The sequence below is a fragment of the Panthera leo genome, chromosome C2 (genome assembly GCF_018350215.1).
Source record: "Panthera leo isolate Ple1 chromosome C2, P.leo_Ple1_pat1.1, whole genome shotgun sequence".
NCBI lineage: Eukaryota > Metazoa > Chordata > Mammalia > Carnivora > Felidae > Panthera > Panthera leo.
Genome location: NC_056687.1, coordinates 54777298 through 54792026, shown reverse-complemented (window position 1 = coordinate 54792026; position 14729 = coordinate 54777298). Strand labels below are relative to the sequence as shown.

Here is a 14729-nt window from a genome sequence, read left to right as displayed (position 1 = left end):
TAGGAGTAGGACTAGAATATTCTGAATGATTTTAGTCCTAAAATTGTGCGATTTTAAACCTTTAGCAGGCTCTCCTATAGTAAATAATCTGCAAAGGTGTACCAATTCCTAAGAGCTGATTGTCAGATATTTAGAAACTTTGAGAGCAGTTGTTAAACTGTTGGTAGCTTAAAGCCAGCACATAATGGGAGTATTTACACCATGGAAATAGGAAAACACTAAAAATTAGGGCTTTAAAAAGAAGACAAAAACAAAACAAAAAGCGGGTTTACCAGCACACCACTTATAGGCAGTATTATAATGTTCTCTAGACCAGAACCAAATGCAGTAAATACATAACAGAATGTTCCGCCATATTTTAAGGTAGATTATTATAGTACTAATTGAATTAGATCAGATTTGCAAATTGTTCTAAAAAATCATTAAGTCTCCATAAAGCCACTCAGTGTGTCAAATGTGCATCCCCTGTACCATTTTATTGATGTAACTTTACTGCCTTTCTAACTAAACCCAGTTCCTTTTACTGCCTCTCAAATCAATAGGCTAAAGCAGCCCAAGCATCCTCCCTCACGATAGATTCAAAGATCATGCTTGTACAACTGAAAAAAAAATGTAGAATGCACAACTAGTCCAATTACTTGCTATAAAAAAAACAACTAATTCAGTTCACTGCATCATTGATCCATTTAATTGTATAGCAGCTTCCTATTGATAACAGGAAATGTCCCTGACTCAACCATGCTGAAACTGAAACTGGCCAGTTTTCCACAACCATAAATTTCAATAATGATTCTACATAATACACAGAGACTAAAAATCGTAGCCAGAGTTTATTACATTTTTCTTGGTTTCACTGACGTATTTCCCTTGCATATGACCTGATTTCTCTTATGCTTCCTGGGCTTCATTAGTCATTAAATGCTAGCCTATACTTACGTTCATGACTGGATATTTTATTTCAGATAGAGATTGTGACAGATTTTAAACTACTTATTCATTTGACTCTTGGAAACCATTCAGCAATCCATGAGCTTTACGGAAGGTGCTGATGATCTGGAAGTGCTACCTTCGTTCATATTTCTGACCACTTGGTTTAGGCAGATGCTATTTAGTATACTCATGGAATACAAATACAACAAAAATGGGATGGATAACTACTATATTTTGGGCATAATAGTAGGTGCTGAAGGAAACAAATAATCAGACATAATCTCTCCCGTCAAGAGCTCCCAGTCTAAAGATCTATGCATTAACTAAAATGTTATACTGGTAAGTCTCATAATAGAGAAATAAACTGAATGGTACTGAAGTTGGGTGAAGAAGTAATTCTAACTTGGAGAAAACAAAGAAGAATTTATAGAGTTGCTCCTTGATGGATGAGTAAAAACCCAGGAGCAAATTAAAACAGGAATGGCCATGCCACACAGAAGGAAAGACACAAAGTCAGGGGGTGCAGAAGGGCATTAAGGGATCAGGTGGCAGAGAGGAAGGATTAAAGGTACACCAGGAGGAAAAGAGGGAAGATGAAACGGAAGATTTTGAATGTCAAGATAAGGAATCAAGCAGGAGAAGTGGTAAATCAAGTAGGCATGATACAATAAAACATAATAACAGACCTGGATACAGTGCAACACAACTGAGGAGACAGGAATCCACTGAGAGGAAAGGATGTTTCATCCAGGTCTTTCAGAATTTTGCAAAATGGAAAAAAGAGAAGCAGCACTCTAGGAAGAGGGGTCAACGTGAGCCGAGGCACAAAGATAGTAATGATGACTAGCATTATCACTATGGATGCCAAGCACTGTGCTAAGCATTTTATCTATATTATCACATTTTATTTTGCTCCTGAGTGTGGGAGTTAATATTTCCATTTCATAGATATGAAACTGAGATCCAGGGAAGCCATGTAACAAGCCCAAAGCCACATAGTAGTGGACTCAGGCACTATACCATAAACCTTCAATCTGAGAAATATGATATATGATATGACATTGAAGGGTAACAGTAAATCAAGGTGGTTAGAGTGCAATAATTTTTTAAATCACAATTATCATTTATTGACCAGCTACTATGTCGCAAGGAAGTTAATACATGATTCATCACAGTGCCTTGAAGGAAAAAATGGACCCAAATGACTCAGTTAGTAGCAACCTTAGTAATTCTTGCCACACAAAAAGTACAGAGGGAGCTGAGAAGAGCAGGGAGACAGGATGTCAGGCATGACTGTGCAGAGAAGCATCAGTGAAGAAATGCAAGGAAGTTTGGCAGTGGTGTTGACAACTACACTATTCTATGCCTGCTCCCTTTGACCCTTCTTACATAATACATGTGAAGGAGGAGCCAGATTCAAGGTCAGGACAGAGACCCTAGCTGCTCTGAACCCTGTTGTATTTGAAACATGTTAAAACCGTCATGTGGATACACTTAAATAGACAGCTGCTGGGGCGCCTGGGTGGCTCAGACGGTTAAGTGTCCAACTCTTGATTTCCACTCAGGTCATGATCTCACGTTTGTGACATCAAGTCCCTCTCTGATAGTGCAGAGCCCATTTGGGATTCTCTCTCTCGCCTCTCTCTCTGCCCCTCCTTCATGTATTCTTTCTCTCTCTCTCTCTCTCTCTCTCTCAAAATAAATAAGTAAACCACCCCCCCCAAAAAAAAATAGCTGCAAAAACTGTCAGTCAAATTTGGCATGGGATATTTTGTAATGGGAGATGGTGGAGGAAACTGCCTAGAAACTAAAACGGAATATGAGAAAAGGACCAAGCTTCTATTTCCTTGGAGGGGACTAGGATGGCAAAGACCAAGTCTGCCCAGGGATGTCAAGATTTAGTCCAGTCTGGAATCAGGAAGTGGCAGTTTTGGAGTGTCATCCAGGGGCTGCGGGCCAGGGATCAGAGAGAGTTAGTATGATACCAAACACTAACTTAGGTAATGTCAGGTCACGGAGAGTGAGAGCAGGATCTGGTGTTCCTCAGGCCTGGGCTGGTAGGGAAAGCGGAAGTAGGTAGAGATATTGGGTGGGACTCTCTCTGCAGTGACCACACCTTGGAGGGAAATCCCCAAAGCCCAAGATACCAGAAAACCTCATGGCCCTTCAGAAACCTGTCAGCAGCCTCCAAGTATTATTTCCAGAAGGTACTGCTGATCCAAAACGGCTCCCTTCAGTCAGATTTCTTATTTCTTGGTTTGGGGAGATGATATTTAGTCCTAATATCACTGGGATTATGGACAAGGCTGGAGTGACTTTAGCCCAATACACACCAGTTGACCATTAGCAGGTCAGCCCCACTCATTTACACGTACAGGTGGCTAGCTGGGAGCGAGCAAGGCTGATGTGGCTCTAGAATGTAGGGCAGAATCAGGACCAGAGATGGGAATCATCTATCAAGAGGCTGTACCTCAAGCAGAAACTGAGACTGGGGAAGGGACCAAGGATTGGAAACGCTTACCTTGATGACATGATACTATACATGGAAAATCCGATAGACTCCACCAAAAGACTGCTAGAACTGATACGTGAATTCAGCAAAGTTGCAGGATACAAAATCAATGTATGGAAATGCTTACCTTTAAGAACTGGCCAGAGGAAGGAAACTAAGAAGGATTAATCAAATAAATTAAAAGTAAGTGAGAATAAACTTCCAATGTTTCCCTTTTTCTCCTCCTTCTTCATTTCTTGTGTATGAGTTTTATTTTACACACTGATTTGTAATTGGAACAAACCTTCAAAAAGGAAACTCGCTTCATTGTAAAACGATGGTAAATGATTCCTCCCTCTGGGGAGGCTGTATACAATGGAATAATGCACGTGATTGCTCGTATTAGGTGTTCAATGTGTGCTCAAACACACCACCTCTGGCCCACCTTCTTCCTTCCCTGGGCTTCTATTCCTTACCTTATAATCTGATCTTATCATCAAAATAGAAGCAGGTGTGATTAAATTAGATGTGGTTGATTTCTACATACAGGCTTAACAGTGAGAGAAAAGAAAAGAGTTAAGCCTTTGGTTTCCAAATCGGCTTTTGCAGAGCATTGAAAAAGTGTTCTGTGGCCATCCCCTTTTATGGATGAGAAAATTGAAATAATCAGCTGAACAGAAGTGCTCTCTCCAAATTCATAGTTGCATCCTGTGCCCTGGCAGACACTTTCTCACCCGTTGCTTAGCATTTGGGAAATTCCAGGGAGTCAAAAGAAGCAAGACAATGAATCATTTGGTATTATTATTATTTTTTAAAAAACTCTTTTCCTAGCTGTTAGAAAGGATTTTTTTTTTTTTTTTTTTTTTTTTTTTTTTTTTTTGAGAAAGAGAGACAGAGACAAAGCGAGACAGAGAGTGTGTGAGCAGGGGAGCGGCAGGGAGAGAGGGAGAATCTCTACCAGGCTCCAGGCCATCACCACAGAGCCCACCATAGGGCTCCAACTCACGAAACTGTGAGACCATAACCTGAGCCAAAACCAAGAGTCGGACTCTCAACTGAGCCACCTAGGTGCCCCTCATTTGGTATTATTTATCCTTATCCTCCCAATTCTGGAGCAAACCAGTTCCTAGGAATCACCTTATAGGAAATCTGTTGCTTAGCAATTAGATTTCAGCACTGCCATTTTACAAGTGCAAGGATGATAATCATCAGCCTGTTACCTTTTCCCCTTATTAGAAGTAGCTAGGTTTATGATTATAGGGGTCACCATTAGTTCCACTTCATGGATCCACCTTTCCTGTAATGTGGCTCCTGTAGTTTATCTTAGACACTCACATGGCTTTTAGAACATAGTTCCATGATTCACATGTTAACTCCCTAATGGCCGGGGAGACCCATGAACTTTGACCAACCAAATGGGAAATCTAAAACAGTGCTAAAGTGGCCTTCCTTAACAGCCAGTCCCTAGGAAAGTGATAGATGTTTACACAGTGGCCTACCCATCCCCACCTTGGTGGTCAGGCTGAGCTCCAGAAGGTGAGAGAACACGATAATGTTGCCACAGTGCTAGGTTCTAAACATGTCTGTTCCTCTTGGCTGGTACCACCCTCTCCTCTAGAAAGGACACCCTCTCCTTCTCCAAGGACCCCTAGAGAGACCACTCCAGTTTCTCTCACAGAATGATCTGTGGATGTATGTGTATGTCTGTACACATGCCAACATTCAAAAATGAGAATTTTACATAAAGACCCAGACTCCAGGGGTGCATGGATGACTCAGTTGCTTGAGTGTCCAACTTTGGCTCAGGTCGTGATCTCACAGTTCATGAGTTCAAGCCCCACATAGGTCTCCATACTGACAGCTTGGAGCCTGGAGCCTGTTTTGGATTCCGTGTCTCCCTCTCTCTCTGCCCCTCCCCCACTCATGTGCTCGCTCAAAAATAAAATAAACATTAAAAAAAAAAAGATCCAGACTATAGATCTTAACCAAAAATTGGAAGATACCCCAACTCGAAGCCTTCATTGGTACCTATGATAATCAGATCAAGTGGAATATTGCTCTCCATTGTACCTCAGTCCTCACCACTCCCGATTGTATTCCCGAAATGAGGCATTTCTGAATATGAAATATAATGCTACTGGATTATCAGAATTCTTACCTTGCCTACCTCCCTTGTCTGCATGGCTCACCTAGCTCAGCAGGCATTGAAGTGGAAGTGATGAATTCTTGTTGCCTCTAGACTCGAATCACCACCACATCCACCAGCATCCAGTATCACCAGCTTCTGTTTACCCATCCACTTTCAGGAAAAAAAAAAAAAAAAATCAACAGATATTTTTCCTCTCACTGAGCCTCTGAAGCTGTTGGAATAGAATCTGTACCAGGCTCCTAAAGCCATCCAAGGCCACGGGACTATTGCCAGGGTGGGAATGCATGCTGACAGGGTTCTGACTTTGGCACTGGGCCCCTTTGACATTTCCTGGTTCTTCCAGGGGACAGAAGACCAATTCCCTCATAGGACAGTTCAATGTGAGCCACCTGAAAGGAAGATTCTTTTTGCTGTTGTCATAACTAAAGAATTGATAGCTTTATATTTTATAATCCATATATGCATATTTTACAAATATCCTACATACATATTTTTACACATATGCAGACCTATATCATTTTGATATATCACAGTAGAAAATGTGGATATGTTCTTGGTTTATAGTTCAGTTGCAGACGGGAAGCCCTGGCTTACAGGATGCAGTCTTTGTTTCCTGACATCTGTTTTCTTTCCATCTTGAGGAGGCACCCCATATAGACATTAATAATCATACTCATCTTTAACGGGCCTTATGCTACTGAACAAGCTTGTATTTCTATTCTTGCTGAATGTTCCTATTCATACACAGAGACACACAGGGCAGAGATCATCACTCGGCTCTAATGAAAAGGCAACAGAGGCTCAGGTAGGGTAGGCTGCTTAGGACATTCCACGTGGGTGGGATGGAGTCTGAGCAAAGCAGGCCTCCTGGCCAGCAACCCACGGCTCTTCCCAAGACAGGCACCTCTGTCAGAATCCAGTGAACATTTGAAACATATCTGCTAACTGAATAAACAACCCACAGTCCCTGGCAGTTAGAACATAGGAAGATAAAGCAAAGTATTAAAAATCCATATGCACTATACTGACAGTTCCCAGGTATTGTACTGGAGTTAGAGGCATAGATCAGCTGTCAAGGTACTCTATAATGAAAAATGGTCATGGTTGGACTGTGCCCCTTTATCTCCCTAGTTCTATAACCCAATTTTTATCAAGGACCTCAGGCCTGAAGAGCTCAAACTGTATTTTGAAGCTTATGTCATTAATATTCACCACCACATTCTCAAAGGGTGCAAGGCATGTATCATTATCTTCACGTTTCAGATGGAAATATGGCAGTGAAAAGAAGCACAGCCATGTGTGCCTGGGTTAAGGATTCAGAGAATGTTTTCTTATAGCACCATCATCCATGTCCGATTCGGCAGTTACTTCCCCTGTAAGAAACAACACTGAGATAAAGCACATGGGAAGCTGTCATTTCAGCCTGATGTCCCCAGTGTCACAGTCTGACCAAAGTAATAAAATCAAAGCCCCAAGGCTATGATGAAAACGAAAGGCTATGGCAAAGAAGATTGGCAAAAAAGCCATTATGTATTGGCCTGGATCCTCAAACGTCCTCAGAAAAATATTGAAACTACAGACGTATATTATTGTACAATAGCAATTAAAGCCTATGCCTCACAGTGAAAACAACCAGCTTACAACACTGGCCACACAAGATTTGTGTGGGATTTCTGGGATTTTATATTTGATCCCACTATGATCTTTCAGCACCATCTTGAGCACCCATGTGTCAATTTCACTGCATCCAACACTGCTCACTATTTCTCTTTCTACAAATCTCTGTGCTTTTCAGAAAGCAGACCAAAGACACCTGGCATTAGTAAACCCCAGTGACCCTGAAAAGAACATAAGAAATGCCTGCTTTCAGGCGGATTAGTGTTCCAGCTGATTGAGAATTTTGTCACTAATATCTGAGACATTTGGGGGAGGACATGACTTCATAAAAACTGGTGTTGTACTTCTAGGAACTTATCCTACAGGTGCAAAAATCACACAAGATTATTCATCACCATATGTAACAAAATAACAAATAACAAATAACAAAAATGTGGGACTAAGTGGCCATTAATAAGAGACTGGTCAAATAAATTATGGTACATCCATGCAGTGGAACATAACTGGGCTCTAAAAGAAAGGATGAAAGAGGTCTTTATGTACCAATAAGGAAAGATCTTGAGGACATAATAAAGCAAGATGCGATACAAATGAGGGAGTATAGGATCCTACTATTTAAAAATTCGGAGGGTGAATATATTTGGTCATTTAACATATACTTTTTGAACACCTTTGATATCCCAGGAACTTTTCTAGGAGTGGGGTAATAGTCACTGAAGAAAACAGACTAAACCCCCTGCCATCAAAGGACTTATTCCTATTTGCTTTTATATGCACTTTACAAAATATTTTTAACGACATATAAGAAACCCGTGATCACCTATTGGGACTGTGGCAGGGACTGGACAGACGTGGGACAAGTGCAAGAGAGCAAGTTTTCACTGTATGATCTTTTATATTTTCTAAATATTTAGAATAAAAGGAAAATTAAAAAAATAAACAGGAAAATCTTAAATACCTTTCCCTATTAATCTGAGATGGATTCGCACTCACTAAACTGTCCAAACCTGTCTTGAACCTCTTTACCAATTGAGGCTAGTATTACACTCTCTTGTAAGCCTCTTCCATATATTTACTTGTGTAATTTAAATAAAATATCATTCCCTTTATTTATCCTACAGGCATTTCCTTCTTGCTTTCAAAACGCCCCTTTTATCTAATATTCTGCGATTAAATGAGTATATTTATGTTTATTGTTCTCAAACCATTCATTAATCTGTAACACTTAAAGAATCTCCCCATTGTTGTTGCCTTCCCTCATTGAAGACTTCCCATTCTTGCTAAGAAATTCCTTATTTCCATGCTGTTAGTTACATACACTAGCTTCTCTGCTTGCAATTGAGGTGACTGGGGCTCTGTGGAGGACCATTTCTATTGTAAGTCCTGAAGGGTGAATGGGGTAATAGTTGAAACATCAGCAATGTTCTGGTCTCAAGACTGTCAAATGAGATAGCACTATGAGGACAGAGCCCCATGATCCCCCAAAGGACAGTTAAGATACAACCCCTGCTGTAACTCCCTGACATTCCTTGAAACCGCACGCACCTCCTTCGTGCCTTCACGTAGCCACCAGACGTATGTCTGGCTAATGTCTAAAGATCCTTTGTGTTCTCTTTCCTTGCTTTGATACTCTTTGATGCTTCTATCTAATGAAATATGAAATAAAGGCTATTGCAGTCTGCTGCCGCTGCTGTTCTCTCACAGAGGCAGCCTGAACGTCCACTCTGTCTAGTGTTTGAGAACTCCTTCAGTTCATGGCCACAGGGCTCCACTTCTTGCCCTGCTAGAGACACCAGCCTCACCCCTCCCAAGACAGACTTTCACCTTCATTTGTATCCATAAACTCCTTTCCTTCAGAAAGCCTCCAAAAAATAATCATTCTGGTCAAAACATTTTTTTCTTTTTTCTTTTTTTTTCAAAAAAAAATCCTGACGAGAGTAAATTGATCTCTTCCCAGCTCTGTCCTTCCTCTGACTCCAGGTTTTCAGCCTCTCATTCCCCTTAGATCTGTAGATGACGTTGTGCTGTGTGCTCTGTGTTGAGTTTCACATTCCAGCCCAGCTCCTAGTCGTACCCATGTGCTTCCTGCCCCTCTTGTCTTACTCGTGCCTCTCACTGCCCAGCTAGATGTTTCCCCACACTGATCCCCCTCAGCCCCTCCGCAGTGTGTAAAAAAGTTTGAAACAATTTATACCTGTTATAGGTCACAGGTTCTTAACATTAAAAGGGTCCTTGGCAGCTAGTTGACCTCCAGCATTCCTGGCGAAGATGCCTCCAATGAATCCTGCAGGCCCCACTTACCCAGCTGGGGATATTCATGCATTTACCGGGGGAGAAGCATCAGGCTCTGCTCATGCATCCCATAATCTCTTTCTAGGGTGACCAACTGTGTGGTTTGCCTAGGACTGGGGATTTCTCAGATGTGGGACTTACCATTTTATATTTTTGAATGTTTATTCATTTTTGAGAGACAGATAGAGAGAGAACGTGAGTGGAGGAAGGGCAGAGAGAAGGGGACAGAGGATCTGAAGCAGGCTTTGGACTGACAGAAGAGAGCCCTTTGCGGGGCACAAACCCACAAACCATGAAATCATGACCTGAGCTGAAGTCGGACACTCAACCAACTGAGCCACCCAGGTGCCCAGGACTTTCCATTTTAAATAAAGACAGTCCCTGGCAAACGGGGATACACTGGTCACCCTGCTTTTAACCATTCCACACACTATTTCTGTGCGCACCTTTGTTCCCGAAGGCCAGCACTAGTGTATCCTTGCTGGAGAGCCGCCCTCAGGCTGCTAACATCCATCCCCTGACCTGCTCCTCCTGAGAACCAGAAGTGACTGACAGTTTACATATCCCCAGGAAAGCTCTCAACCAGTGACTGAAGGGTAAGGGAGTTTTGGTACTCCAGTATCTAGGACCCTGATGGGGACAATACTGAGTTATGAATTACACCATATCCAGAGCTCCTGGCAGGATTAGATCACACTTAACCTCCATGGGACTTCGCTTGATGTCACATCCTTGCTTGGTTGTCTTCCTCTACTGCCTCACTTGCCCATGCCACCACCATTTGTTTCCTGGGAAAACATCCTAATAAATCACTTCATTATCTCAGAGTCTGTTTCTAGGAAGCTCATATATTTGGTCATCTAGTGCTATGTAGAAAACCATCCCACAATGTCACAGCTAAAACAACCATTTTATTATCTCACAATTTGGTGGGTTGACCGGGCCCAGCGGGGTGGTTCTTCTATTCCACATGGCAGCAGCTGGGGCTGCAGTTATCTGGATGCTCTATGGGGCTGGAATGTCCAAGATGTCCCATGCCATCGACATGAATGTGTCTGAGACCCCTTGGCAGAACTTCTTGTCTTACTTGGAGTCTCTCATGTGGTTGTGGTCAATGGCAGCTAGGGCTAGACTGAATGGAAGGATTCAGCAGAACGCTGGATAGTGAGACTCATTCTCTCCCCATGTAGTTTCAAGACCTCTCTTCTTGTATTAGTGTCCTAGGGCTGCCATAACAAAGTACCACAAATGGGTAGCTTACAACAACAGATATTTATTCTCTTACAGTTCCAGAGGCTAGAAACTCAAAATCAAGGTATCGGTGCAGCCATGGTCCTACTGAAGGCTCTAGGGAAGAATTCTTCTTCACTTCTCCTGGATTCTGGAAATTGCTGCCAATCCTTGACATTCCTTGGATTGCAGCTGAATCACCACAATCTCTGCCCCTGTCATCACACAGCTTTCTTTCTTCCTGTGTGTGTTTTTCCCATGGTCCTCTTATAAGGATGCCAGCCATTGGATTTATGTTGCATCCAATCTAGTGTGACCTCATTTTAACTTGATGACATCTGCAAAAACCCTATTTCCAAATAAGTCTTTTTCATAGGTTTCAAGAGTGCACATGATCTCTCCATATGGTCTCTCCATCAGAATAGCCGAATTTCTTCCAGGCACCTTAGGTTTCCCAGAAACAAAAAGTAGAAGCTACTAGGCCTTACCAAGTACTCACAAAGTGCCTTGAAGAACTTTAATGCTGAGGTTACAGCAGAGGAAAAGATAGGCAAAGTGCCTGCTGTCATACAACTTCCACTGTGGCAGAGGGAATATCATTAGTCACTTCCCTTCCCTAGAACTCTGAGCTAACATGTTGTGGTAGTATGGGAAGAATAATGAACTACATCTGACACCTGGACTCTAGCTGTGCTTTGGGTTCCAGACAGATAAAAGATAATATAGCCTGTCACCTGGCTCAATCACATAATATTCCTGGGCCTCCATTTCCTCGTCTGCATAATGAAGGATTTGAACCAGACAATCTGAGGGCCTCCCAAATGAGGTCTCCACCATTTACAGAACTGTTTTCTTTTGTTCAAACAACTTCCTAATTTTCACCTCTGTCATAAAGTCTTAAAAGTAGTTAATGCTTTGGGGGGATGAGTAAGGAGGGGATGAGAGGGCAAGAAAGAAAATTAAGTTCCTGAGCAGTTGAAAATTTTCTCTCTCATTCCCCAAGTTATTCCATATTCTTATACTCTTTCTTTTAAATGGTGACACTTCCCCTAAATTATTAACACACAGCTGTGGTTTCCATCTCAACTGACCCATTTGGCAGGAATGACAGGCTGCAAATTGTGATCTGGGCCAAAATCATATGATTTTTTATCACTGCTATCTTGAGCATACACCTGTTACAGACACCGCCAGGTGTTAGGCAACAGATGTTCCTGGAATTCACAAAGAAAAACAGGTAACTGTCCCTCTATGCTTCTTAGCATAAAAACACAATGATATCCATTAATATACTTTAATTGAAGGGACCAGAGGGTCAGCCTACATGATAGCATGTGTGTATTTTGTTCCAAGCAACTCAGTACAGCATAGAATATAGGGGGCCTTTTGAAAGTGTTAACATTGCTCTTAATAAATTATGTCTCTATGGCAGTGCTTTTTTCAAAGTGCTATACAGGGACCACATGCATCAGAATTATTTGGGCTGCATATTAAAATGCAGATTTCTGGGCCAGTTTCAGAAATTCAGAGTAAGTAGGTCTGGCATTTAATCACTTCCCCAAAACACACTGGAAATAATACTAGCATCTCATCCTTCCACACAGCTCCCCCACTCCCTGTTCTTTCTTCTAGGTAGTTTGGATTCCAAATCAGAGCTACATAAACTCTGCTCTTGCCAGGGACTAGGAATCAGCTCAGCCATCAGCATCACCACCCCACTCCCCACTCACCAGTCCTGCTGAAGCTGTAGGGATACAAAATCCAAGGGTGAAGCAAAAAAAGTCTGAAGAATTGCCTCAAGCAAGCGTCAGTGATAGGCTCTGACTTGAAGGCAAGGTAGCTGGGAAGACCAGAAGGTCATAGATGCAAGGGAGTGTGGTAAGTATGGTGGGAAGGGGAGCAGCCAGGCCAATATCCCAGGGCAGCAGGCTCTGGCTGCCTCGCACTGCAGTGGGGCCTAGTTTCAAGACCCAGGATGGGTTTCAAGACCAGATCATACCCTTTTGTTATTGGCTACTGAGAAAATTAAAAGGATTATACATTGAGATATTCAGAGTGTGTTAAGAAGTTTACAATAGAAGAGGGAAGTCTTGAGTCAAAAAAATTTTACCTTAAAATTTAATATATGACCTATCACTCAATAAAGATTTAGTTCTTACTATTTAATCTGTTACATTTAAAATTAATTCCTTTGTGTTTTCAGAATCATTCATCTTATTCATTCAATGAATAGTTATCAATGACTGCAGGAGATACAATGCTAAGCAAAAACTGACTTGGTTCCTGCCCTTATGGGGTTTCTATTCCACTAGAGAAGAGAATCATTGAGCAAATAGTTACATAAACAAAAGCATAACTACAAACTGCATTAAATGTCCTGATAATGAGCCTTGTGGTGTTATAAGGGCATATTACAGGAGAAGCTCACCTAGTCTGGGAAGAAGGGCCAGGAAGGTGTCTCTGGAGAATTGACATGTGACCTAAGAAGAGAAGAATGCATAAAAGTTAACCAGACTTGGTGGGGGAGAGTGGGAGCATTTCAGACAGAGGGAATAACATGTGCAAAGACCCTGAAGTGGACCAAAAATGTCCAAATGAAAGAAGGCAAGTATGCCTGATACAAAGAGTGAAGAGAAGAAGATTAACATGAGTCTGGAACTTCAGACACAGACCAGACTTTGCAGCACCTTGCTGGTCTTGCTAAGTAGATAGTTCTTTAGCTATGAAAAATGAGAACCACGGAAGCATTTAGGCAGGTGATGGTGTTGTCAACTTAGACTGCAATGTCAAGAGCAGATGAAGAGGGCTAAAGCTGGATGTGGGACCAGTCAGGGTTCTATGGCACTAGGTTAGTTAAGACATAACAATGGCTTGGGCAAATGAGGTGGCTGTGGAGACTGAGAGAAGAGGATGGTTTTGAAACTCATCTCAGAGATATCAGTGACAAGACTTAATAATGGATGGGACACTGTTGAAGGAAAGAAAGGGATGAGTCAAGGATGATGCCCAGGTGCCTGATTTGTACCACTAAATGCAGGATTGTGTCCTTCACTGATGGAGGGAGGGTGCATTTAAGAGGACTGGGTTTGGAGGGGCAAATGCAGTTGGCTCTTACACAACATGAATTTGAACTGCACAGGCCCACTTACATGTGGATTTTGTTTAAAAAATATGGTACTATAAATGTATTTTCTGTTTCTTATGATTTTTCTTAATAACATTTTTTCCCTTTAGCTTACTTTATTGTAAGAATGCAGTACATAATACATACAACATATAAAATATGCTAACTGTTCATATTTATCAGTAAGGCTTCTGGTCAACAGTAGGCTGTTAGCAGTTAAATTTGGGGGGAGTCAAAAGTCATATGCACATTTTCAACTGCACAGGGGTCTGCACCCTTAACTCCTGTTATTCAAGGGTCAACCACAATTGAGGTACCTTTAGGATGTATTTAGTTTGAAGTGCTTTTGAGACATCCAAGTGGAGACCTTGAGTAGGCAACTGAGGTTTAGCAGTCCATCCATACTTTGGTGACAAGTGAACTTACAAGCGTGGATGAGATCTCTCAGCAATTCCATATAAACCAATGGCAATATAGCATAGTGGTTGAGAACAGGGGTGTTGGAGTAAAACTGTCTTGATTTGCAACCCAGCTTTGTCACTTTTAGCTGTGCAATCATGAAGAAATTACTCAAATACTCTAACCCAAATTCTCATATTCTATAAAACAGAGACAATAATATTCCCTATTTTATAACACCATTGGGAGTATTAAGTGGCAGGATGGATTTAAAACTCTTAATATGGTTCTCAGAATCTAGTAACTATTCTATTAACCAGTCATTAAATGTGGACTTTAGTTCTTCCAGAGAGCACACAGAGTTAGTAAGTAGGACCTAGAACTAAGCCTTGATGAAATCCAATGCTTAATGGCTGGGATAAAGAAGGATGAAGAACAACCAATTCATGGTCAGAAACTGTGCTGTCCAAATCTACCCACCAGAGAAACTAAGTCAG

The 14729-nt window shown here is 41.6% G+C and overlaps 1 long non-coding RNA gene across 1 annotated transcript in view; it reads right to left on the bottom strand.

Moving 5' to 3' along the window:
* Nucleotides 1–5579: 5579 nt before the first annotated feature.
* LOC122229540 overlaps nt 5580–14729 on the bottom strand; it is a 63516-nt gene continuing 54366 nt past the window's right edge. Inside the window, exons 3-4 of the long non-coding RNA XR_006207035.1 lie at nt 13138–13189; nt 5580–5720 (exon numbers count right to left, since the gene is read on the bottom strand). This is a non-coding gene — a long non-coding RNA (uncharacterized LOC122229540). The remainder of the gene's footprint in view (nt 5721–13137; nt 13190–14729) is intronic.